The 27,429-nt window shown below is 39.3% G+C and overlaps 1 protein-coding gene across 1 annotated transcript in view; it reads left to right on the top strand.

Moving 5' to 3' along the window:
- Positions 1 to 770: 770 nt before the first annotated feature.
- The window catches only part of chd6 (chromodomain helicase DNA binding protein 6), a 159,946-nt gene continuing 133,287 nt past the window's right edge, over positions 771 to 27,429 (top strand). Inside the window, exon 1 of the mRNA XM_084741045.1 lies at positions 771 to 1,311. The gene's annotated coding sequence lies outside the window, so the exon portion shown is untranslated. The remainder of the gene's footprint in view (positions 1,312 to 27,429) is intronic.

The following is a 27,429-nucleotide window of genomic DNA, read 5'->3' as shown; positions in this document are numbered from 1 at the left end:
TAATTTTGTCAGTGAAGTTTGGTTGAGGGAAATAAACAGCGATATTTTGCTTATATAATAGCAGTTTCCAGTCAGAAAAGCCCATCTGACAGCTTACATAATACTGATTTTTTTTTAGGTGTCCCAGGTTTTTAAATTTTGCTGCTCACCCTGTCCATAACAGTAGTTTGCTTAGCTTCCATGGTGGCACTCCTGTCTGCTTCTCCAAACGGGTGGCACACTGACCACCATGTACTGTGGGTGATACCTCATACTAGGGCTGCACGATTTAGTAAAAAAGTCATGCTGTGACTGAAACTGTGACTGCAATATCAGTTTTGCAACACAATTTTGGTCTGTACAAAAAAAAAAACACCTTTTCTTTCATCTGTAGAACAAGATTTTTAGGCCGAGTCATCTATGCTGCACCTCATCATAATGCTGTTTTCTCATACATTTTTCCGTTTTCAAAAAAATTGTGGTTTGGTTCTGGCTCTGCGATTTGGATATTGCACTTGGCCATATTGTGATTACTCGGGCAGCCCTACTTCATACAACCCCACTTCAAATATTCAGAATTATCCCTTTAATTTACACACGTGTGGCATTTGTCCAAGTGAATCCTGTGTGCACAAGGACACAATGATGTCTGAGGTCAAACACGTCCTGGTCACAACTTCCCAGTTGTCTGGACCACATTAGCCTTTAAAGTTTTGATTTGTCACACTGTGGTCAGAGGATGCAAGAGTTTATTTTGTGTCATATGCAGGCCGTGGTGTCTCAGCTAAGATTGGATGCATTTCTCTGCCATAGTTTTTATTTTGTGTGTATTTCATGTAACAAAAAAATGTGTCTTAAACAGTCTGAACAGCAGGCAGCAGCAGCCTTCAGGTGAAGTTGGGAAAGGAGGAAAGTTGTGTGTCCTCCCACAAAAAGACCAGCTCCCCATCAGAATAATAACACCCCTCAAAAACAAGCGCACATCACATCCACAGCAGATAAACACCGCAGCTCGCAGATTTTAAGTCCAGCAAACAAACTCAACATCCGGGAAACGCAACCTGATCTGCAAAAGACGTGGAATGTCTTATTTCTTTTCTTCCGCCCTTCAAACCCGGTAATGATGGAGGAGTAAAAAGCGACATGATTGGTGGATGCAGCCAGTAGAGGAGAAATGTAAACCCCTTCGTTTTGTTGCATCGGGGGGGGGTTGAAAACTGAACGCTCCCCTCTTGTTTTTTTCCCTTCCTTCAATGACAGCAGGAGCCAGCCGGGCGGTGCGGTGCTGGGAAGCTTCCCCCGGTACGACAAGGATTTCCCTGCGAGTCTGCGGTAAGGACAACAACAGAACAACACCACCACCACCCAGAACAAACAACAGGCAATGTGCGTGAGGCTCACATCAATGCGATTCACCAGGAAGGGAGGAAAAAATGCACACAATACACAATGGTGTTGCCTGGGGCTGCCGCGATAGCTCTCAGACAAACCCGGGAGAGACTCGCTCGTCTCGCTTGCTTGACAGCTGCAGGGCCAATGGAAATATGCATGGGGCCAGCTGCGCTAGGCTGCAGCCAATGGAAAAATGTGAAATGCTGAGCTGCTACTGGATCCTAATGGTAAGGTTAGGCTGGCTGCAGCAGCCACACCGCCGCCGCTGCTGCTTAACTTCCACCAAATAAAAAGCTGTTTGTGTTTTGGCTGCTGCAGTGGCCATTTTAGGTAAGAAGCGCCCTTTAACTTCTGGATGCGGCTTGTCTTTGTGGATACGTGTGTGTGTGTGTATGGAGAAGGTGTGCGTGTGTGTGAATGTGTGTGTGTGTGGTGTCTAGACTGGACTGTGGTGGCAAAACAGTGCAGGACTCCGGCATCCAGACTGAATAAACTCCGCGGAGCTGGAAGCTTTATGTGGATTAAATAGATATTGCACGGAGTTGCACTCCTCCTCCTCCTCTTTTCATGGTCGTGTCTAGATGGGAACCCTTGATTGGCGAAACTCTCGCGAGATTTTACGCGTTGTTTCCTCATTGTGCACCTTGTACATAAGAATTATTTCTTATACGTGACAACACTGTAAAATCTGGGAAATTTTGCTCAGAGCCTGACCGTTACTGGATTTCCAACACCGCCATTAGAGAGTAAAAAAAAAAATCCAATATCGATACATTCGTCGATACTCTATAAAATCCAAAATTACATTAAGATTAAACATTTTCCTTAGCTGAATGTTGAACACATTAACAGTTAATTAATCATTAATAATTACCAAGATACAAAATGCAGGCCTTTTCCCCAGTTTATTTAAACAATTCTAACTGCACATTAGCAAAGTAAAACATTAATGAATGAAGCACAAACAATTTAAACAAACAGAAAAATAAAACAGAATTTAGAAAAGGAGGTTGCACTTCCATAATGAAGTTCTCAGTGGAATGCTAGACCCAAAATCCAGTGAGCGTATTCCAGAAAATTGAAAAGGTAGCGCGTCTCAAGTCTTCAAGTCAAGGAGGACAAAATACTCACATTTAACTTATTTATTTGGGAGGCATGACAGTATTGTGAGACAATGAATAAGTGAAATGTGAGCATTTTGTTCTCCTTGACTTGAAGACTTGAGATGTGCTGCCTGTTCAATTTTTTAGAATAATAAAACAAGAAGCTCTCACTCATGTCTGTCTGTCCTACTAATGTCAAATGTGGTGCAGTTACTGCCATTTTTAGATGAACAAGGCAAACCAAACCCAACCACGAGAAAACCTGTGAGCTCTGGAAAAAAACCCACAGTGATTAATACATTTTTCATTGGTTAAATTCCTGATGGGCGATTGATCAATTAAAGATGATCATTAACATTTCTAATCATAAATAACTTAAAGAAAAAAACAAACAGAACAGCTTGAGTTAACAAAATGAATAAATGTACACAAAATGTTCCCTATCAAACTGAAAAATAAATAAAAACAATCTGCATTACATCCTGGTGAAAATTAATGGACAACAGATACACTGATACTGATATAAATGTGCCAATATCAGGCCAATAATAATTAATTAGTCTGATTCTAATTTAAGGACAGTGATACTCAACTTTAGGCCCATGGACCAGATGTGGCCCGCGTTGGGGTGCAGGGTGGTTCAGACCGTTTTCACTGTGACCATGTTCTACTTCCCAATGAAAATAAATCATTGCATTAATTATTCAATTAGTCATAAATTATTACCTAATCATAAATTATTTTCCCTGGCTGTTGTCTGGGAAGTTGCATATTAAGCTGCACACACTGAAAGAGCTTAGATATGCTGTTCATTAGAGTGGCAATGACTAATTGATTATTAATTGACTATTAATCACCAGGTACTTTGATAATTGATGACTTGTGCTGAGTCATGTTTTAGTAAAAAAACAGAAAAAGTTCAAATTCTCTGATTATAGCTTCTCAAAGGTGAATATTTCCTGGTGTCTTCAGTCCTCTGGGACAGTAAACTGAATGTCTTACTGTGGACAAGACATATTTCACCATTTTCTGACATTTTATAGACCAAAAAACTAATCAAGACAATAATCAACAGATAAATCGATATGTAAATAATCATTGTTAGCCCTACTATTCATTCTGTCCCTGGTAAGAGCATTTTGTGTTTATCTTCATCAACAATGCCTACAATTTGAGGGAAAGGCTAAAACAGGTTTAATATTATAAAATAAACTCTTTTAAATGTAACCAAAGCATTTGCAATTTGTGTGATGTAGAGATAACATGAAGCCTTCTACCAAGTTAATAAGTCAGTTGATGTGTAAATAAATAATTTAAAAAATTATTTATGGGCCTGTTTATTCATTTTATCTGATAAATAAGATTATTATGAATGTTTGTTTTTCTTTAACTGGCCCCTGACCTCCTGTCATTGTGCAAAAGTGCTCCTTGAGCAAAGCAGGTTGAGCATCTCTGGTTTAAAGACAGAAAACACTTTTTGGAGCAGTGGTTCTCAAATGAGGGTCTGAGGATAACATAACTAAAGAGAACCTTGAACCTTGAACCACTGTCATGTATAATCACTGTAATTTTACTTCACTATTATCTATAGCTAAACTAAATGTAGTCCAGATGTTTTAAAAGTAACAAATATATAATAATAAATTAATTTTTAACATTAGAACCCTGGTTTAGAGACAGAAAACACTTTGGAAATGTTAAGGAAGTAGTTTTTTGGGTTTCAAATGATCAGTTAATGTTTACTCTTTTTATCTGATAAATAGATGTAGCACATGGACAGTAATAATACAGTAAATATACATGTAAATACTAAAAGCAAAAAATAGATAGAAAAATAAACCCCAACATTAAATGAAATGAAAATAGTTGAGTACACAGTATAAGACAATCCTTGGCATCCTTTCTAAATATTAAAGATAAATATCTATAGAATATCTGAGAATATATATATAAAATATACACACAAGAACAAGCTATAGTATAAAATATACAAGGATAAACTATACCAAATATAAAAATACACGTATTACACGAGAGCACTATACCAAAAATATCAAAAATGCAAATAATATGATAACTTTTTCTTACAGAAGACAAGTGTGTAATGAGGTGGAGAGGATATTGGAGATAAAATGTGCAAAATAGCTAGTAGCAGTACAAGATGTGCAGTTAGCCATGAGTGTGGTAATGACAGTGCAATCAGAAGCAGTGCAAAATAGAGAAGCTTGGTTTGACAGAAACTATACGGAACCTATAGCAGAGAATTAAGAGTGTTTTTACTGTTAGACAGAGGTGAGGGGTTATAGAGTGTTATTACCTGTCACTGCTTGTTTATTGACTGCATTGAGTGTCCCTGGTTTAGAAACAGAAAAAACGCTGGAAGGGTTATGTTTGGGTTTAAAATGATCATTTAATGTTCACTCTTTTTTGTCTGATAAGTATTATAAATGTTTGTTTGTTAACTGACCTGAGTATCCCTGTTTCATGGAGAGAAAACACTTGGTTAGGGTTAAAGAAAGCTCAAGTTTTGTGTTAAAATGATAATTAATGTTTTTTCCTTATATCTGATAAGTATTACCAAGGTTTCTTTATTAACTGGATTGAATATCCCTGGTTCAAGGGCAGAAAACACTTGGTTAGGGTTAAAGAAAGATCAAGTTTTGTGTTAAAACCATTAATTAATATTTGTTCATTTTATCTGATAAATATTATCAGTGTTTGTGTATTCCACTTTCTCAGGGTTAAGGAAAGGATTTCCTTTTAGTTAAAACGGTCAATTAATGTTTATTCTTTTTATCTGATAAATTTTTATCAGTGTTTGTTTCACAACTGGAATGAAAAGCCATTGTTTCTGGAGAGAAAACACTTGGTTAGAGTTATAGAAAGATCAAGTTTTGGGTTAAAATGCTAACTCTCGCGAGATCTCCCGCGGGTCTGGGGTTACCGTCTCGACACGACCTCTTTTTCATCCCTCCCCCTCCTCCTCCCTCACCCCTCCCTCCTCTCCTCCCCATCTCTCTCTCTCTCTCTCTCTCTCTCTCTCTCTCTCTCTCTCTCTCTCTCTCTCTCTCTCTCTCTCTCTCTCTCTCTCCCTCCCTCCCTCGCCTGCTAATTTTTTATGCATTTTTCTAAACTGTCATGGCGATTTTGTGTCCTTGGAAATAAAAAGCGCCAGTGTTTTTCGGGCGAACCGGGGTGGATGTCTCGCCGGTGAGAGCGTGTGTCCGCTGTCCGGAGCAGGTGAGCGGTCCGCCGGGGAGGGTTTTTCAGTGGAGAGATGTCCCCGAGAAGGAGTTTTTAGAGGCTGTCCACACGTGTAAGGAGAGGAGAGGGCTGTGATAATGTATTTACAACAGCGATGCAGTGACATTACACAGCTAGCGGTGGAGGGCTAGCTCGGTAGCAGCGGCTGCTAACATGAAATAGGACACAGTGTCTCCTTGTCTCTGTAGGTGTGTGTGTTGTGTGTGTGTGTTTTTCATCTCAAGTCGCCGTTTTGCTCGCCGGGAACTTCTTTTTTTTCCTCCCAGCAAGCTCTCCCAACTTGTGGCAATCCAGCATTCAAGCTAGCAGTGTGTGTTAGCCCCTGCGTCTGCTAGCGTTCATTACAGCTAAAACCTCAAAGAGGTGTAAGCTAGCCTGTTAGCCTGTTAGCCCCCTGAAATATTTGTAGCTACAGCAGCCAGGTGTGTGTGTGTGTGTACCTGTGTGTGTGCGGGCATATAATGAGTCATACACGTACATTCAGTCATGGGGTGATAGTGTGCCCTCCTATATCCACACTGTCACCTGGCCAGGTGTGAGAGCCTTGGGCAATGGATAAAGGGTGCACCTGGAGTTAATCCTAATCATTGTGGTCTGATTTCATGGATGAGTGCACCGATTTTGAATAGGAAAAATAAGTTGAAGCCCTTAAAGTTGAATAGATTTCCTCATTGTATTCAGACGTAAGGGTCGAGGCTTTGTTGACATCATGGCTACAGGATGTTTTGTCATACCTGTCAGGATGATCCTGGGCTGGAGATTGTCCTCCTCAGATTCTCCTTCAAATCCTCAGTATTTGACATAATCTCAAATCTCTAATCTGCAGCTGTAGATTGTAGGGTTGGGCAGTATATCTGTTATATTGTATCGTAATGTATGACTAGATATTTTAATAGATTTTTGATGTCATGATATGGCACTTAATCTGCATTATTGATGATTATTTACCAAAAAATCTGTGTTTTTTATTTTATAAAAGAACCAATAGTCATCTGTACAAAATATTGTGATATTTTCACAGCCGCCTCCACCCTTTTGAGTTCAAAACATGTCATCAGTCACAACCTACATGAGCAATAATAATCAGTACTGACTGATGTAAAACTAATCTATAGTGATAGGTTTTTCAGCTATATCAACCAGGCCTAGTTAATTGATTAGTTGTTTGGTCTATAAAATGTAGAAAAAGTTCAACTTTTTTTGTCATTAAAAAATTACTGAAACCTATTAATCAATTATCAGAATAGTTGCCGATTAATTTAATAATTGATTTTTAGATTAATTGTTGCCGTTCTTCTTAATTTATCATCTTGGCTGCTTCCACCCTTTGGTGCACGCAACATGTCATCAGTCATGACCTATATGATAAATAATTATCGATATCGAGTGATATGAAACTTCACTATCGTAAGAGATTTTTCAGCCATGTTGCCCAGGCCTTGTAGATTGGCATGTCAGGGTTATTATCTAAAAAAAAAAATTACAATATCAGTTCCAGTACCCTTTAAGTGACATGGATACGAATACTGATACTTAAAGTGATACCTTTATTTTCTACTTCATTTGATACCCGTCATGTGAATGGCCACATTCCTGAAATAACACTTAAACATTTTATTGTTATTTTTATTAAGGATGCATAATAAATATCGGGGCTGATAATCTGTGGGTTGATTTTGGCCTCTCCAGCTTTGTCAGTCTCCATCTTTAAGGGTGCATATTAGTTGTTAAATATGGGCTCTACTAATGTCTGACTTAAAGACTGTCAAGGCATTTAATTTGAATTACTCCAAAATCCAAAGATCCAATGAACTTTACTAGAAAGAGTAAATGAACATCTGAAGAGTCAGAACTGTTGTTTGTTTTTATTGTCATGGTGAGGTCAGTTAGATTTGTTTCTGTCAGAGCTATGAAATATTAAATCGTCCATCTTTGATCACCACATTTTAGCCTTTCTTACCCTCAGGTGTACAGAAACTACAGGTTGTATGAACTTCTTTTTAAAATATATAAACGTGAGGTCATGGGCCATCTGTCGGTATCGACCATGAGAAGCAATTAGTAAAATAAGTTGAAAAAAATCCATATTGTGCAGCCCTAATTTTCATCAGACCCTACAGGCGTTTAGTATAGCCATACTTTACAGTGTTTTCGTGGCGTCTTGGCACACTGAACTGCCACCTCTGTCAAATCCACACGCTGTCACCTGGCCAGGTGTAACAGCCCTAGGCAATAAATACAGGGTGTGCCTAGAGTTAATCCTAATTATTGTGGTCTGATTTATTGGATGATTGCACAGATTTTGGATGTGAAAAATAAGTCAAAGCCCTTAAAGTTTTCCTCATTTTATTCAGACTTCAGGGTCAAGACTTTGCTGTCAGCATGGCCACAGGATGTTTTGTCCAGACCTGTCAGGATGATGCTTGAAACTGAAAACAGATTTTTCATCAAATCCCCTGTATTTGGCATAAACTCAAACCTCTATCATTTCATTCGATATGTTTTAAAAAATTCTGATATCAGTAATAATACCCTTGGATGTTTTTCAGCCGATTCCGATGATGAATAATTGCCTGCCTCTCATGGCTGATACACACCTGAGGGTAAGATGTAGTGAGCAAAGATGGTTAATATTTTATAGCTCTGACCAAACCAGATATAACTGACATCACCATGACAACAAAAACAAAGAACGGTTCTGACTATTCATTTACTTTTTCTAATAAGTACATTAAAATATATATGTACATTGGATTTTCAGTATTTTGCCTAAGAATTCAAATGAAATGCTTTGACAGTCAGACAAATCAGATATTAGTGTAACCAGTATTAATCGTCTAATATACACCAATACTGATGTGGTTTGATAGGCCAATAATTTGTCAATATTTATTGCGTTTCCCTACTTTTTTCCTGCTTCAGTCAATCCAACTCGTGTGAATGGTTGCATTCCTCAAATAATCCTTTGACATTATATTCATTTATATTTATTAGGGGTCAGAAAATATTGATACACTTGAGTAATATGATGCTAAGATATTATTTTTTGATACTGTATTAATTCTCAAAGACATATATTGTTAATGTGTTTAAATCATCGACTGCTAGATACCAGTGTTGTTATCTGTCTCTTGATTGCATAAAAAAGTAAACTTTTAGCTCAGATTTTATGCACACACATCTCTGTCAAATCCACACACTTAAACCTGGCCAGCTTTAAAGCTGGTATTATTCTTTCCTTGTCTGTGAGTGTGCAAGGGTCTCCTGAGGCGAATGTGATGTAAATGTCGTCAGCACAGGGTGTTTGTGTCGGCGCTGTGCAGACATCATTGAACCCCCTATTTATTTTGACCCTGCGAACTCATCTGCAGATGCTGAACTACATGGCATGTGTGAAGTGCATCTTCAAAGTAGACTTCAGGAAGAAGTATAGACGGAACTAAAAGGCGTCTGTGCGGTCTGTGAATGCGGCCGTTTTAGACTATGATAGAGTTCTAACAGACAAAGCCTGCGCCAAAACTGTACCCTGATCACTGTGATCTGACTTAATGGATAATTGCACCCAAATATGAAAAATAAGTTAAAGTCCTAGGTTTCCCTGTTATGTTGAGTCTTCATGGTTAAGACTTTGCTGCCAGCGTGGCTACAGGATGTTTTGTCCACACCTGTCAGCATGAAAATTGCTCCATTTAGTTTTACAGGTATTGTGATTGCAATGTCTGATTAGCAGGAATGCTAATTTTTGCATCACAATTTTCATTTTCATTGAAAAAACACTTTTAAAAACATGATGATGTGACATTTATTTGGGTCTGTACCAGACAGACATGTTTTTGGCCAGAGCATCTCTGCAGGACTACAGTACTTCATTTTAATGCTGTTTTGCCACACATCATTCCTTTATCAAAAAATGTAGATATTGCACTTAGACAAATTCAGATTAATTTCAATCAATTTCAATTAATTGTGCAACCCTAGTCTTCACAGACAAACCCAGCTTTAGTTGAATGATGTCGGCACACAGTTTGACACTAATCTTTGTTAATTTTCACTGTAAATAACCAAGTGCATCTTTCATTCTTTGGTCCATAAAATGGTGAAAAATGTCAAACATTTTTTCCAAAAACCCAAGGTGATGTCCTCAAGTGTCCTGTTTTGTTTACAGCCCAAAGATATTCAGTCAGAAGAACTAAAGCAACTGGAAAATATTCACATTTGAGAAACTGAAATCGGAGACATTTTTTCCCTCAAAGAATCGTTCAAAACAGTTGTGTGATAATTATAATATTCGACAAATAACCAGTTAATCGGCTAACTGTTGCAGCTCTGGTTTTTAACATGTGTAGACATAAATGGACGCTTTTGACAGTTTGTTTCATATGTGGGTATAGTGACCCAGAGGTTTAACACCTCACAGGTTGAAGCGCTTTGCTTTGCTTTGGTCTTGGTGCGTTGCGTTTGCATGTTCATCTTGAGTCGGTGTGTCGTTCCTCCCACAGCAATAAGACGTGCAGCTCAGGCTATTTGAAGACTCTAATGAACATGTCTGTCTACCCACTTGTTCACTCGTTGTGTTACTTGCAGAACTGCTGCTGCACTTTGACTCCATCATCAGAAGTTGCTTGGGCTGGAGTAAACAATGCAAGAACTTTTGCCCCTTTTTCAGTTGAGACAGTTCAAACAAGAGTAGTGACAGAAGTGTACATTCATTTGAGAAAGAACTAAAAGAATAATTTTACAGTATGTGCAGTAGTTTGTACTGACGCAGAATGAATACATGACGGGGATTTTTGTCAGCTGCTGTGTGTGTAGTGAAAACACTGAGATCACAGGAGCAACAGAGAGTTAAATACCATCAAATGTTGGCATTGAACATGTGACCTTTCTGTTACAGCACTCATTTACTTTTTTATGTCTGACACTTAATACCCAGTGTTGAACAGACGATGTTCAAAGAGAACTTTCTGTACATTTCTAAAAACCTCTTGTGAAGCTTAAATGGTGCAGGTGCCTCCTGCCTTCTTACTAGAAAACTTGTTGTACGGAAGGTGAAGGACAAAGGTGCTTGAGCGTATAATGTGAGATCATCTCATCGTAAGCAGTGTTATCTACACTCCCTAGCCACTTTATTAGGTACACCTGTAGCCTATTTATTTTTTTACATTTTGAAACTCATGCTGAGATTTTGAATGAAGCTGCAAATGTCTGTTTTGTCATATTTTATAATGCAATCACTCAAACAAATTCTTAGAACAAAATGTGATTGATCTGATTGGATATTACTATTAAATCAACTTTCTTTAATGAACAATAGACCGCCTGGTTAATACAGGTGGTAAGAGCAGTTTTTTGTAGTGAAAATGTTGTTGTTGGGAAGCTAAATGCTAACAAATTAAGATTAAAGCAGAATAATTAGTTGAAAAAAGAAATGTTAATTTTGGAGATTAATAGGCTTCATCTTTAGTTTGGTTTAACAGCACCAAAACGGCAAAAATAAATTGTCTTTAATATTTAAAAGAAAGTGACAGATGTCTAAAATACACTGCCTGAAGATTCAGTAAGGTAGTTCTATGTCAGGTTTGCCCACTTTGACTGAAAGGACCTCTATTTTCTATTCTGTTTCTATTTTTTTTTTTTCCATGCAACAACACTGATTATTGATTGGCAAAGACATGGCATAATTTCATACATGACTGGCCAGAGAAATTCGGCTCCTAATAACTAAAAAATACCATTTTCTTATTTTGTGTGTTTAAACTGGCAAAGACCTCAGACTTTGTATGGACCGGCAGTCAAATCAGAGCGAATGTTTTCACCCAAAAAGGGGTCGGGGGCATGAAGCAGGAGCAAAGTTCTGCACGCCGAACTGCCAACTCCATCAAATTCACTGCTCAGCTTCACCACACCACAGACTGTATGGGTCTTATGTGCTGTGGCGGTGGGACGCATTCAATCGACGCACGCTTACGATGATTGGCTGCATGCAAAACCATACAAATAATAGTTTTATAGATCTTGGTGCAGAAAAGATTGAATGTAGGTATTAAACACTGCTTTTTCAATATCAAAGTGATGACAGAAGTTACGGGATGTTTAGTGCTGACCAATAAGCATAAAGCACATCCATCATATAGTGCTTCACTATATAGACTGTTTTACTGCAACCAGCAAAGTTAGCTTTTATCATGACTAATCTTAACAGCAAACTCTTTCATCTCCCTGATCAATCATTTAAAGCAACTTAATATTAACTGTTTTGGTTACATGCTTGAATGACTAATCACAATCATCTTTTGAGCAGACTCATCTCAGTTGTTTCTGATATATAATAAAAAAAAAGACACTGTAGCTGTGCCCCACTTACACACTACGTTCTAACTGACGTCAGCCGGATGTCAATCAAACTACAACTTAAGAAAGCCACTGTCAGTTAAACTTCTAAAAGAGACAGCAAAATGTTCTTCTAAATATAGAATTGTTATTCTTTGGATACTGAGGGACTCCTGGAGCTGTTTCCATCCACAGGTCGTCTTAATCTTTCGCAGCTGTGATTAGCTCCTTCATTTCCTCTGTGCACTCCATTGTAGGAGAACAGTGATTTTACTTGAGCACACTTTTCCAGAGTGAACACACTGCATACTCAAAACCTCAGGGACTTTTGAAAATAAGTGAATGAGCCAAAAAGAGAGTGAAAAAGATTTGTTGTTGGTGGAAATAATGACAGCTACATCTTTTATTTTGAGAAACTTTTGCTTGAAGAAGAGATGATGTAGAGCGAATGACTATGCCTGGGCAATATACGTAGCTGAAAGATCATTACGATAGTGTCATATTGGTCATTATCTGTATTTACTGATCATTTAACTTGTAACTGATGACATGTTGTGTACTCCAGAGGGTGGAAGTGGTTAAGGTAACAAAAAGTGTGTTGCATTACCTGCACACTTCCTGACAAATCTAACAGTAAGAAAAGAGTCAGAATCAGATACAGTTTAATTGTCAAACTTTGTCCGAATAAGAGCCATTTGAAGACAATGATGACGTTAAGCAATAACAGAATCCTATTTTAAATGCCACTTTGGCACTGGTGTCGATTATGATTGTTACACATTATTGTATAACTTGCAAAATGCATTTTCAGACTGAGCAGGATCACAGTGTATTTGTCTGCAGACCCGGCTAGCAGCGGGCGGCTGCGTAACATCCTTGAAGCGGCACTTAGCTGGTGTTGTATATTAATAAACAGTTCAACCAACTAGTATTTATGGTGCTGACTAGCGAGGGTGGCAACATTTAATCAACTAATCATGCACGTCTCCTGCCATCCACCCATTCATTCGTTTTCTCCCGTTTATCTGTGGCTGGGCGCGGTGGCAGCAGGCTAAACAGGCGTCCCTCTCTCCAGCAACACTTTCCAGGTCCTCCTGGCCCATCCTGAGGCGTTCCCAGCAGGGGTTGAGCTCCCTCCAGTCGTCTGAGCCCCTGACCTGTCCCTTTTTATTCAGATTTTCTGTTAAATGATCGGCTGTTTGTGTGTCAGTCATAGCTCCCTCCATTATCAAGTGATATGTTTATGAGCAGAGGCGTTTTTGTTATGTGCTTTCATGGTTGTTTGTGTTAAATGCATTTAAGTAAAACTATATTTAATCAACCTATATTTATGACATGTCTATTGCTGATAAATAGGTCTATTGTTTTATCGCCCAGGCCTAATGGGGACTAATTTATTTATAACTTTTTATATAACTCTCTACCTTGCAGTACATATGGTTCTGCTCATAGGCGCCAAAGCAATGCAACAGGTGGAACAAATGCATCCCCATTATTCAGTCAGGAGGGGCAAAGTTATGATTTTGCTACCTCAGAATTATGAAAATAATGCATGCTTTTGCACCCTTGTAGAACTGAGCCTGGTCTCGTTTACCAGGCTGGTGGGGGTGACCTTTTGGCAGGATCATCATCAGTCATATAGAACCAACGTGTTTATGATTAAACTGCTTACTAGAGCAGAAAAATCGTTTACACAATCACAAAGTTCTTCCTCTCAATTTCACCCTCAAAGTGCAACAGATGGATGCATTTAGCTTTGAAATGTACAAAATCAAAGAGTCGGCTCTTTAAGTGTGGCTATCGGCAGTGGCGACTCGGTTTGTCTGAGGGGCAGGGGGAAAAAATAATAAAAGGGCAGGAGCTGTATGCGGTGGGGCACCAGGGCGCCGAAAGTCTTAATGCACTTTGTCCACAGGAAGGTCACCCAAGAGGGCACTTTATTACGTTGTCTTGGACATCGGGCCACTCTGGAAGGCACTTTATCATGTTTTCTTCACTGAATGGCCACTCTAGAGGGGACTTCATCAAGTCTGCTTCACTGGAAGGGCAATCTAGAGGGGACTTCATCAAGTCTTCCTCACTGGAAGGGCACTCTAGAGGGGACTTCATCAAGTCTGCTTCACTGGAAGGGCAATCTAGAGGGGACTTCATCAAGTCTTCCTCACTGGAAGGTCACTCTAGAGGGGACTTTATCATGTCTTCCTCACTGGAAGGGCACTCTAGAGGGGACTTCATCAAGTCTGCTTCACTGGAAGGGCAATCTAGCGGGGACTTAATCATGTTTTCAGCACCAGAAGGGCACTCTAGAGGAAATTTGTCCTGTTTTATCTGCCATAAGGGCAATTTTGTGGTGTTTTTTTTAACACCAGGGGGACAGTCGCTCTCATGCCCCTCACCACCATTGGCTTTTGGGCTAATGTTTCGCATTAGCCCTGTTGATTTTAATTATTTTGGATGTAGTATGGGTGAATACACTGCAGGTTTTGACTTAATGCAAAGATAAGGTGTGTAGAAATGCAGGAGATGTATTTTCTGGGGGAGGACACCCAGAAACCTGTGTATCTTTCCAAGTTTTCTCCCTCTTCAAACATGAAACATAACCAGGCACCCATGGTTCTGCTTGATGTTATCTAGTGGGACTCAAAACGGTGATCTAGACCAATAAATAGAGACATGCGATACCATCAAACGTTCTTGTTTCTCAGGCTGCCATCCAAGATCGTTATAAATTATAAAGCAGTTGATGGTTTAGTATTGAATCAAAGTGTTCAATCAACCAGAAAATTGAACAACTGCCCTAGTTTGTCATTGCTTGATACAATCTTTTCAAACAAAGCGACAAATAACTAGAACAACCTTCATTTATATGGCACTTCACAAATATGTGGTATAAAGTGTTAAGACATAAGAACAGGTGCATGCATGTGGTGAAGTTATGCAGACTTTATAGGCTCCTTATGAAGGAAAAACTTGCAGCATCATGCATTCCCTTGTAAACACCATTGTTTCATTACAGGGTCAGACCGTGTTCAGCTGCAGGTGTTGGCGGTGACGGGAGCCTGTGCGAAAGGTTTTGCTTTTGATAACCTGAAATACTGTAAAATGACACAAAGTTCACACGACGCGTTTCAGTGGGACGAGAGAGGAGGAAACTTTCTCCTGGAGTACACACACTCTGCTGTTTAGGAAGATGGTTTGTTTGTGTAATTTTTTTCATCTCCAGTTTGTCACCGTCTGTGGGAGGAGACAGATGAAATTTGTTTTGAGCAGACGGGGTGAATCTCAGTTTAGTGTCTCATTTAGTGTCAATCAGCATCTCCATTAGTTAGCTTGCTTTATGTTTTAGGCTGAGAACACAGCTGCACATTTACATTGTTAGTGATCTGTTTTTGGTAAACATCCCTAAAAATGCTCTGTATGGCTCCATTATTCAAGATGTTGTATACTCGTGGAGGCTGGGTCTTTTTGTGTGGAATCAGTTAAATTCTTCAGTATATCACATTCTATTTACGTACGGATGACAAAACATAGAAAACTAAAGGAATTGTCAGACCATTGCATCAGTTGTATCCTGTTAAACTTAATATTATCATCAACCACTTGACCCTAACAATCTATACAGCGAAGCAGAGCTGAAATGATCAGATGTGGCTGAGTAAGTGACTGGACGACTGAGAAAATTAATGTAGTGGTGTTGATTTTCAATGTAGTGAGTCCCCAGGATCCACAGGTGGTCTCCAACAAATTAGATTTTTGACAAATTAAACTAGTGTTTGATATTATATAGGGTGTCATAATGTATTATTATTAACTATAAAGATTAAATCGGTTGAAATTCGATTGCATTCAGCATGTTTATGAAGCATGTGGCAGCGGTATATTTTATCTGTTTCTTCTAAGATATGTGGTAAGAAAATGGCACCTGTCTTATTAGTTTTTTTTTTTGTTTTTTTTTTTTGTAAAATTGTATTTCCGTGACTTCAACAATGGCGTGTCCCCTGGACGGTAAAGCTTCATCGGCCCTAATTGACATGAGTGAATAAACAAGGATCAGAGTTGATCATTCTTGACAGTGGCCTTGTTTGTTTATTTACCAGAACTAAATTTGGAGCCTTGATGCTCAAAAGAAATCTGTGCAGCGAGGTTTGGTCTTTTTGCAGTGAAAGAAGCGATGATTGAGAACATGAACACAAACTCCTGTCTGTGGATGGTAGAAAATGGTGACCGGTGGATTTTTGGTCAAAGTTTCCTTTGTTTATTTCTAGAGCTGCAGTGATAAGTTGTTTAATCAAATAGTGGTCAGCTGTTAAATTATTCACCAACTATTTGGATAATCAATGCATCTTTTTGAGTCAAAAAAGTTGTTTGATTTCAGCTTCTAAAATGTGACTATTTTCTGGTTTCTTCAGTCCTGTGTGGCAGTAAACTAAATATATTTGATTTGTGGGCAAAACAAGACATTTGAGGACGTTGTCTTGGGCTCTGGGAAATGGTGATCAACATTTTTTTTTTTACCATTATCTGACATTTAATGGACAGATTTTTTTCTATGAATTCAGCATGGATTTGTTGTTCATAATGTGGCATTATCAGTGGAAAAAGTTGGGTGCTTGAGAATGAGTTACTGCATCTTTTTGGATTTTTATGTGTCCTGTATCTTTCAACATCACTCTAAATTCATAGCAGTTTTGGTAATGGTAAAAAAAAGCCACATTCACTGGTGTTTTTCTTTGTATTTAAAGGAGAAATCTGCAATATATTTTCTGAAATAACCTAAAATGACCATGAAATACCATCGAAAATGAAGGAAATCTCCTCAGGTGAAATACTCATTATTGTGACAGCGATGCTACAGCCACGATATTCTTTGAAATTTACTTTCTCGATGGAATAATTGTTGTTCTGCCATCATATTAGGCTAATTGCTAAGAAAAATATTCAGTTACCCCTTAAATAGAGTATTAGGTGTTGTGGTGTAGTGCATACTAAAGACTGTGGCTGTTTTTTGATGTTTCAGGGATGTTTCAGTCGGTGATACAAACATTTTTAAATGTACCCACCACCTTCATGTAAGTCTTCAATCTAATCTTCAAGTCTCTCTCTGAAAATGTAGTAAGTTAGGCGATGGTTTCACTGTGGTGATTTGGTTCATTGAGTGGAAAAAGCTCGAGGATTCAGTAGTGACCTTAAATATAGCACACAATGGTCTAAATATGTCAATGTCACAGTAGCAGCGGACGAGGTCGGCTGGATGCTCGAGAAGGAAAAAATGTGTCACCAGGAGAGGCTGCTGCAGAGGTTGAGATTCGGAGGTGATCAGTGATTTATCTAATTAATACGAGGAGCCTCAGCGTGTTGTAGCCCAGCCTTCCACTGACAACACTGTCCGCTCCTTTGTTTGCTCCCTCGTGGGAGCATTGTACAGCCGAGGCAGGGACGGAGCGAGGAGGAGCTGTGTTCCATTTTAAAGATGCACTCCCCTCTTTGTGCATGCGAACACACACGCACACACGTATGAGGGCTGAATTTGGTTGTGATTTAGCACGGCCGGCTGCTCCTCCTCCTCGTCCCCCAAGTGAGTCGTCTCCTGATGATTCTCAGACGCAGCAGCCGTTCGGCTCTTCTGCTCTTTTGTGCAAGGGCAAGTGGTTGAGCGAGGGGGAATAAGGTCATTGAAAAGAGAGCGAGCCTCTGCGCCGAGACGGCCGAGAAGGATTTCTGTCTGTGGCTGCTGAGTAAAGTCTGCTGTAGCACCACTTTCTCAGGTGATAAAAATAAGTCCTGCAGGCTGTTTATTCTGGAAGTGATTTCACCGGCAGTACTGAGACTGCAAATATGATATTTATATTGTTCAAAAAAATCAAAACTGACAATTGTGTTCTCTCTAAAATAGATCTCCATCAATATAATTTTATTACTGACTAACTAATGATAATTTTCTTGATTTAGGATTTGACAGATGAAAAATGTGGGGTGACTCAATTTAGGAAGAATTAGGAAGCAGAGAAAGCTGGAACCAGAGAATATTTTGAATTATTGCTTGAAAAATTAACTGCTAATTGATAAGAGGTGTCACAATTAAAGCAATACATTGAAAATGGGCTGTCAGTTTAAGTAAATGAATCAAAAACAGGATCAGGGATTCTCCCAGAGTGTTTTTTTTTTCCCCTACACCCCTACCTATTTGCACACATTCAGCACGTGTCTAAAGAAAAAGCAACACATTAAAGACGACGCAGCGTAGCTTATCGTCGGCCTGCAGCTGCACTTTGCACTGCCAGAGTCGCAGATGCATCCATTTCTTTAATTGATCCTTGCTATCTGTCGCAGCTATGGCAGCTTAATCTGAGATTCTGCTGGTAACATTTATCCATAGTATTTTCACATGCTTCTACGTTCTTTCAATAACTACTATTACACACTTATCTACAGACATGAGGGCTAACTAAAGCAACTCAACTACCCCGTCATCTGTGGGTCACAGGAGATTTTATCTGGGTCACCAAATAAATAAAAGACTGCGGAAGAAATTCTACAAATGTAAAAAAAAAAAACTGTGATGCATGTTGTATTTTGAGCTCTATTTTGCAATGAAATGACAAAAGTTGTGCATTAATAAATGAAGACGTGCACCTGGGGTGTGTTCCACAAAGAAGCAAAATCCTTCCAGCAATCACAAACCTCGTGCCCTTCTGGGTAGCCATGACAAAATACAAAAAAGGAAAACACCGAAAAGAAAAATAAATTAATAAATAAAATGAAACATTGAGTTGGTTCACTGAGACACACCTGTATGAACAAGAACATTTGTTCAACAAATTGCAAAGGTTGTGCAGAATTCATGGCTGGTCGATTGAACCCGTATTGATTGTTGTGATCTTAAGGGACTGTCTCGCTGATGAGTGGAAGAAACGCGAGCCTGTTAATTCACCTAAATGCACTTGTTTTGTCTCATTTATGACACAGGCTAAAATGTCCTGGATTAGTTTCCTGCCGAGAGGAAATAAAAACAATTAGTTGACCTGTTAAATCAGCCTAAAGGCATTCATTTCTCATTTATAAAGTATTTAACTTGTGTATGTTTTCAGGAATGGGAGTAAAAAGAGCAAGAAGATCTACAAACACATAAACAATGTGGACATTTGCCTTCAGTTTGACGATAAAACGTATTACGACAGGATTCTGTGAAAATTGTTGTAGTTTAGGAGTCGGCTGTTGAGTTTTTCTGCTTCTTTGGCCATGGTATAAATGAATTTAGATTTCAGGAACGGCCTTCCTCACACACATGCGCTGGTGTGTGTGTGTGTGTGTGTGTGTGTGTGTGTGTGTGTGTGTGTTTGTTTATGTCTTTATTTATGTGCGAGTTCTGCCACATAAGGCTGCAAAATGAGTGAGCAGCAGACGGTTGTTTCATTTCAAAACGGCATGCTCTTGCATCAATATTCATGGGTGACAGGTGTGTTCGGATAAAACAACCTGGCTCAAAGCTCAAAAAAAAAATCCTCCACACTGTCTCTCTCACTTAGATTTAACTCGTTTTTGGGGGGTTTCAAGGAGAACAGGAAGTCCACACCTCCTTTCCCTCGTTACTTTCCTTTTCTTACACTTCTCTGTCATACGTAATTACTGTAAGGCCACAGGGGTATTTTAATATATTTACCGTTACTTGTAATATTCTTGTGTTTTATCTTTCGGAAGAAAAAAATCTCTGGTGGGACGTCATGTGATGCTGTTTGGGTTCACATGATGTCAGAGCGTGCAGCAGGAAGGGTAGCGTTTGGTTTGGGGTGCGGTGGGTGGGGTTTGAATCGAGCATGAGGCCATCTCTTTGTCATTTTTAAAGGTCATTTTTATGGCATTTAAACTGCATTAGATTTCTGGCCATAAACGCAGAGCGACAGCAAAGATGAGGGTGAGAGGTGCTGACATGCAGCTAAGAAAGGCTACACGGTTGAATCCTGAACCTGAATTTTATTTTCTACAATTCAAACTGATCCAAATTGAAGATAATGAAGTGTTTTATTTAGAATCACTGCTGTCATTGGAAATGGTTAAGTTTTCAGCAGGGGGAAGCTGTAATTACACACTTTGACATAATTCTCATATTATCTTTTAATTCCTGTGAACATTTACACATTTCCAAATGAATGATGCAATATATTTACTGTAATTTATTATAAAGTGACCATGAATTGTCACCAGAGATCAAGGAAACATACTAGGCAGTGCTGCAGCAGGCAGGATTGCCATTTAAAATTTCTATTCTGGGCAGGAATAACTGTTTAATAATGTAATACAGACTAACTAAGACTTCAAATTGATGCCGATTGTTCACCGAATGAATAAGTGTCTGTTTATGAGTCGTAAGGAATCATTAATAATCTTTGTAGGAGGAGTAGATGTGTATAACAGTTAAATTGAGCAACATGTTAATGGAGTTTGGCGGGCAGTGAGACAGGCAGCCACTGACCTTAAAGTCCAGCGTGTGTTTTCAGAGCAGTGGACTGTTTTCAGGATAATGAGCTCAACTTTACCTCAAAAGCTAGAACTTGTGTTGTCGGCCTGAATGGGGAATGGAGAAACGCCAGAACAGCGGGACCAATAGCAGCCTATTGGTTGATTACTGTTTTAAACACTTTACATCGTTTAACACAGTAATAAACACTCGTCCTTGCTTGTTATTGCCAAATTACAATGTTGCACTCGTCTTGCACTCCTGCAGTGTTCCTGTAGTGTTTCGTTAAGCTCCTCAAGCCTGGGGAAGTGGGAAACAACTTGCTTGATAGATTGTACACAGATTGTAACTAGGGATTCAACCTTTTTAACGTACAGTACAGTCTAGAGCTCCACCTTGCTATTTGGACTGCAGTACTCATATTTGTACATGCAATTGCTGTATATTGCTCCTTTAAATTGTGCCAAAAAAACCCCAAACACACTGTGATATCATAATTGCTTAAACACGTGAAAGTAATCGTGAAAGGATGTTTCGGTTAATAAAACACTATAGAAACTATTACATTCATTGAAATGAACATGAATTTAATTTCATGCAATGTGATTTTGAAAGCTTCAAGATAAATACATTATGAAAATTATGATCAGTGTTGTGCAAGTTCACACCACCCATGAACAAGCTCAAAGTTCAGTTCACACATCAAAATGAACTAGCTGGCATTGATTTCTTCTGCTTTCTACTCTGTCTGCTTTTTGTTGAGGCTAACTGCTTCTTTCAAATGTTATGATTTGGTGGAAGAACTTTGCAGCTATGGACTCGTGGTCTTACCCTTTGTTAGCTCTTTGATTTCTTGTGATCGTCAGTCACTCGCAGATATTTTCCCTAAACTTATGGTTCAACTTGATGTGTTGTTTCAGATTTGTTGCAGATGTGGCTGATGTTCAGACTTGTGGTGCCTAAATGTGTTTCATGTAGAACTTTAATCAGCCTGAAAAATTGAGCCAGAAAAAGCCCAACAAAATTCTGTCCAAGCCCAACCCAAACCCATTCCTTAGTAGCAAATTTCAGTTCGAACCCGTTAACAGCCTGACTTCTTTCTTAACAAGCTTCCCTCTTTGTACTAAACAGTAGAAGCTGGCAGTGACAGGGACAATACATCAGGGGTATAATAATAATAACAATAGTAATAATAGTAATAATGATAACACAGCCCAAACCTGACAGAAGCCCATGGAATGTGTGAGAAATAAAGCCCGACCCGACCCGACCCAAACCCTCTGGGTCATGGTTGTATCTTGGATTGTGGCATCCTGTAGCTACAGCGAGTATGTAGGCCAGCATGCCGGGTGCGGTAGAACACAGTGTGTTAGCGTTAGTGTTAGCGGCTAGTTCACCTGAAAAAAATGATCACGTTCTATGAATGCTCTTTTAACCTCCTCATGCATGACACTGGTTATGATAATGCTGTTATAAATAGTTAGATGAGGCGCCAAGATTCAATTTAATTTTTCATTTTAAACTATTTAGAGATCTACAGATCATTGTTTTATGCCTCTTTTCTTTAAAAAGATAAGAAATGCATATTGTCCAGCCCTTGTACAGTATAAGTTATAAATAACTGTGGCATTAATTTAATCTGTTATCATCTGTCTCTAATTTCCTAATTCATTATTGTGGTCCAGGTGAATATAGCAGGAACATTTCAACCTCCCTGCATCCAGTTATCCTCCATAAATCAAGATCATGGTCGATATTGTTAACAGACATCTCATTTTTAAATTTTGCATCAGCAATTTTTTTGTAACTTGGACAAAACTACAGAATGAAAATGTTGGCTGTTAACGAGTACACAAGCATTTCAAACCACTGTCAGTATACTTGGAGAAAAAAGGTTTAGAAGAGAGGAAACCTCTGTAACTTCTGTATCGCACCATTTTTCATCCATATGATTTCATAATTTTAATACATAATATTAAGTCTCATATCGTTTTTATATAAGTTTGGTTGCTCACTACGTTTTTCACAGTTTTTGTTTTATGTCCCCGTTGGATGGAGCAGTGACCCCCTAAAATAAAAAAAAGACCTAATGGGACTGTTTGACCCATTTCAGATACCATAGCTCAAACACTGACTTACGTAATTTTGTACACCCCATCTTACCAAATCACATACTGCTCATTTACAGAAACAGCGAGAATCTTTCACGTCTAAAAAAGACTTGAGCCACGTGTGCAGGAGACGACAACACTCGAGACAGACTTAACAAAATGCAGATGCACACACTTTCTGTACTTGCAACTGAGGCAGTTTATTCCCTAATTTTACTGAAACATTATTAACTTTCACAAAGTTAAATGCTTGACGCTGATGTCAAACAACAGACATAGGAGCGAGGCTATCCAAGCAGTTAACAGTGTCACAAGCAAATGATCAGAGTGAAGAAATGAGGGATAAACTAATGCCAGCAAGCTAATATAACATATAAATGGAGCAGTGGTGGAAGGGAAAAAAAAACTAATTCAGGATAACACTTATAAATATAAATTAGATTTGTGGTTGAGTATCACTTTGTTTTTAAATTACTGTTATAAACAGATTCCTTGATTGACAAATTACACAAAGCCATTTAGTGTCTCTATGGCAACAGGAGATGAAGTGACGAGGGTATGATGCTGCATTGTCCTGTTTTCATGCTGGTTCTCTCTCTCTCTCTCTCTCTCTCTCTCTCTCTCTCTCTCTCTCTCACTCTGTGTGTGTGTTCACTTTCACTCCATGCCCTCCACATGACGCAGCCTCCCACATGATACCACGCATCACACAGGCCCCGCCTCTCAGAGCAGAGCGCCGAGCGTACACGCTCCGATGTTTGCGTCGGTGGGCCTCAGGGTGCGGAGTGTCCCACATGCCCCAAAGCATCGAACTGATCAGAACTACCAGCTCGTTTTAGTCACCAGACTGCACAGGCTTTTATTGCTGTGGTGTTTCTGCAGCACTACATTTCCCAGAGATCACCTGGCAGTCTGTCAGTTAATCTGAAGGCTTTAGCTGTTGATTCTGTGTTGAAGGGGGGTCTGTGTTTGAGTTTGTGGTAGAGTCTGATCAGTATGGGATTTTTGAGACTAATATTGATTGTAGTGGGGGAAATTTAGCAATAATGGTGGCTGATATAGTGAATTTTTGAGCTGGAATAAAAATATCTTCTGTGTGGATTGTGCTTTGATAGGAGTATGCAAAGGCTGTTTTCTTAAATAACTGATTAAAGAATATGACATTTTATTTAACATGTTAAATAATTTAAAATCTACATATTAGGGCTGAAAATGTCAGAAAATGGTGAAAAATATCAACCAGTGTTTCACAAAGCCTGAGATGACGTCCCGAAATGTTTTGTTTTGTCTCAAAGATATTCAGTTTATTGTCAGAGAGGAACAAAGAAACCAGAAAATATTCACATTTGAGAAGCTGAAATCAGATAATCTTGATCTTAAAAAATGACTGAAGTTGCTTTTTTATAATTCATTAAAAATCAAGAATAAACCTGCACTCTGTTCTGTGTGTTCTATGTAACCTTAACAAAAAAGGATCAGGATCACAAAAATTGCACCAAAATCTGCTTTTATTTCTACATGAAGACGTGCACCAAAAAAAAGCAAAATCTTTGGGTCTCAAACAGTCAAAACAACAAGCAAAAAATTCTAAAATATAAAAATGCACAAAGCCTTGGGTTCTTTTTATTACTCATGACAAAACAAACAAACAAAACCCTAAAAAATGTTGGATCACTTCATTGAGGCGTACATGAATGCTGCTGTAACCTGCAGGAAGCTGACATATACACAGATACCAGTATATCTGTGATAGGCCCGTATCAGCCTATATGTTTTTGTTTTTTTTATAAAATTCTAATGATCATGTCGGGTTTTAGAAAAACTGGACGGAAACCAGAGTAGCAACATGAATCAAAAATCATACTAAACAAATAAACTTTCATGACATTTTGTCCAAGGTTTAGAAACAAAGGTCGCCGACTTATCAGAAATAAACAACTATTTCATCCTGTCACTGTCAGAGCTCCAGGACATCTCTGGATTTTTCATTTCATGTTGGTATTCTTAACTGATCACGAGAAGGAGAATACAGAACAAAATGTGATTCATCCTCGACTTTTCCTGGTTCACGTAATTCACACAACCTGTTGTCCTCCTGGATGCTTTTAAATCTGCCAACATCAAGGTTCAGGGGAAGGATTCCTGTTCTCAGCTGTCCAACTCCAAGATACATGGATGTGGCTCTAGTTGCAGTACTCTTTTTTTTTTTTTTTTATCAGTGCCACCTTTCCAGTTTTCATGTATGTGTGTGTTTGCAGAGCTGGTGTTATGGACAGGTGTGTGTGAGAAAATTAATTGGCACAGTCATCACAGACAGACTGTCTCCTTCACTTGCAATTAAGTCACTTTATTGACAGAATGTACAGTGTTTGGTTTGAGGATTAAGTGTCGCACTTTTAGAGACGGCAGTTACGAGTCTGGTCTAAACTCGTGTGCAGATGCTGCAGTTAGCCTTAATGGTACAGTGAGACAGGTGGTGGGCGTGTCTGACTGTCTGCCGATGCGGAGCGGCTCCCAGATGCCATTTTATCATCCACATGTTAAAGCAGCGAAAGGGCGATTCTGCTGAATGTCATGTACAGAGTGTACAGACTAAGAGGAGCACCTGCTGCCTCCATGAAGCTCAGTGAAGCTGCTGACCTGCTGTTGACTTCAGCTGCTCCAAATCTGCCTCAGCTTTCTAGTGCAGAATTTGGGATGAGGGAGTTCAAGGAATGATGGAGTGAGTGGGCAGCAATGGCATATGCAGTGACTCTGCTTGCATTGACAGTGTTTAAAGGGACAGATCACCCAAAAAAAAAAAAAGTAGATATGCTTCCTTTTACCTACATTGCTGTTTATCCATCTAGATAGTTTTGGTGTGAGTTGCAGAATTTTGGAGATACCAGCTGCAGAGATGTCTGCTTTCTCTCCAATATAATGGGACTAGATGGCACCCGGTTTGTGGTGCTTGAAGGACAGAAAAAGTTTATTTTTAATACTCAACAGCAGCGTCTCTTTGCAGAAATCCTCACCCAGTTACTCAAGATAATCCATGGATCTTGTTGTGAGTAGTTTCAAACTACAGTCGCGCAAGCATCTCGTCCATGAGGGGATGCACGTTTCCTGTTGGTGTAGTTTTGTAGAAAGAAAATTATAGATGTTGCAATACAGTTTTATCCTTCCTGATGCCAGTTGCAATACCTGAACTTATTGGCCGATACCGAGTACTGATCCGATACCAGTGCGTTAAAAAAAAAAAATCTTAGAATTCGGTCCACTTGGTAAAGAGTCCGTTTGATTTTCTGCACAATCCCAAAAACAGTTCAGTCTGATCCAGGTCACAATCACAAAAGGAGGCCGGCCCAAAAAAGCCTGCACCGGGTTTTGACTTGGATCCCCACAGGAACAAATCAATCATCTGTATTTGCATTATACATTTGCAGCGTCGGCCTTTAGTCTGCTGAAACACCAGCAACTCCAGGAGAAGCTTCGACAGGGCAATACACAATCAAATCGATAGTTTTGTCCTCCCGACACAGACTACAGAGACCTACTGTTTACCACAAGCTCCTACAATAACGCAGTCTTTGCAACGCGATCAGATACTGAGGTAAAGTTGGTGTTTCTCTTCTTAACTAAGCATAAAATTTGGCGTGTGACGCGCTGCTGGGAAGTAGCAGGGTCCAGGGTTGGAGATGAACATTTTAAAACGTGAATATCTACCAGCCACTGACAGATAAATGCTCGAATTCAGCAGCCACCCAACAGTAAATCATTATTTTGCAGATGAAATCTACCTGCCACTTTCATATTTTACCAGCATTTGGCTTGCGGTTGATGCTAATTTGCCACCTGGCAGCGGCATCACATTGGTGCATAGACTCACTTACTTTCTCACACTTTACACATTTCCCAATACTGTAGTGGGTATCAGAACAACCCAAATAAAATCTCAAAATACCTGGATTAAAATGTTATTAAGTTAACTGAAGCACCACCTCTGAAATGTTAAGCACACAGACCTTCTGACAGCTGACGTCTGCTTCTTGTTGTGCTTTCTTTTTTCAAACTTGACTCATGTGATTGGAGAAAAGATCATTTGACACATAATAATCCATCTCAAACTGCAAAGATGCCTCTGCTGTTCTTGTCGTCCTTCCTGGAGGAGTTTGCGCTCCGAGATGTGTTGAATGAACGTCCTCCACAAAAGTCATGAGACTTCACTTTGCATTTCAGATTTTGCAACCAAAAAGTGTTGCATCACGTTGAAGATGTTGTGAAGTCGCTCTCGTCTTCCCCGCAAAGAAATGCATGGAATGGTTTTGTTCCACCCTGAGTCTGAGACAACACACACTGTAACAGCAGGCAGAGGACGAACTGTAAAATTTATCGAGTTGTCTCCGTCGCTCTGTCACCGTGTTGCACCTGTTCTGTACCTGTGCTGTTAGACTACAGTCTCGGCTCCCCGAGGTTTTCCAGCGGAATATCTGAAAGCGCGCTGTGTTCCTGTTCCTGTTGGAGAGGATTTGTCAGAAGCAACTTTGGCATAAAACCAGCCTTTACCAGATTTCTTTGGATACTGTGTGATGGACAAAATATCAGCTTATGATGACGCTGAATGGATGTGCTTGTGCAAACTAACATTAAGAAAACTCGTCACAAATGTGTTTGTACCTGCACCGTCCTCGTGGTCAAAGGGAACAGCTGCAGACATATTCAGATATCCAGTATCCAGATGTAAGCTGCATGTAGGTCACATGCCTGGTCTTATGTTGTACCTCACATCCTTGTGGTCCAGATAGGAAACGGGAAA

The sequence above is a fragment of the Lutjanus erythropterus genome, chromosome 2 (genome assembly GCF_056507025.1).
Source record: "Lutjanus erythropterus isolate fLutEry1 chromosome 2, fLutEry1.hap2, whole genome shotgun sequence".
Taxonomy (NCBI): domain Eukaryota; kingdom Metazoa; phylum Chordata; class Actinopteri; order Lutjaniformes; family Lutjanidae; genus Lutjanus; species Lutjanus erythropterus.
Note: the sequence above shows the minus strand (reverse complement) of the source record. Positions and strands in the feature narration are given on the sequence as shown.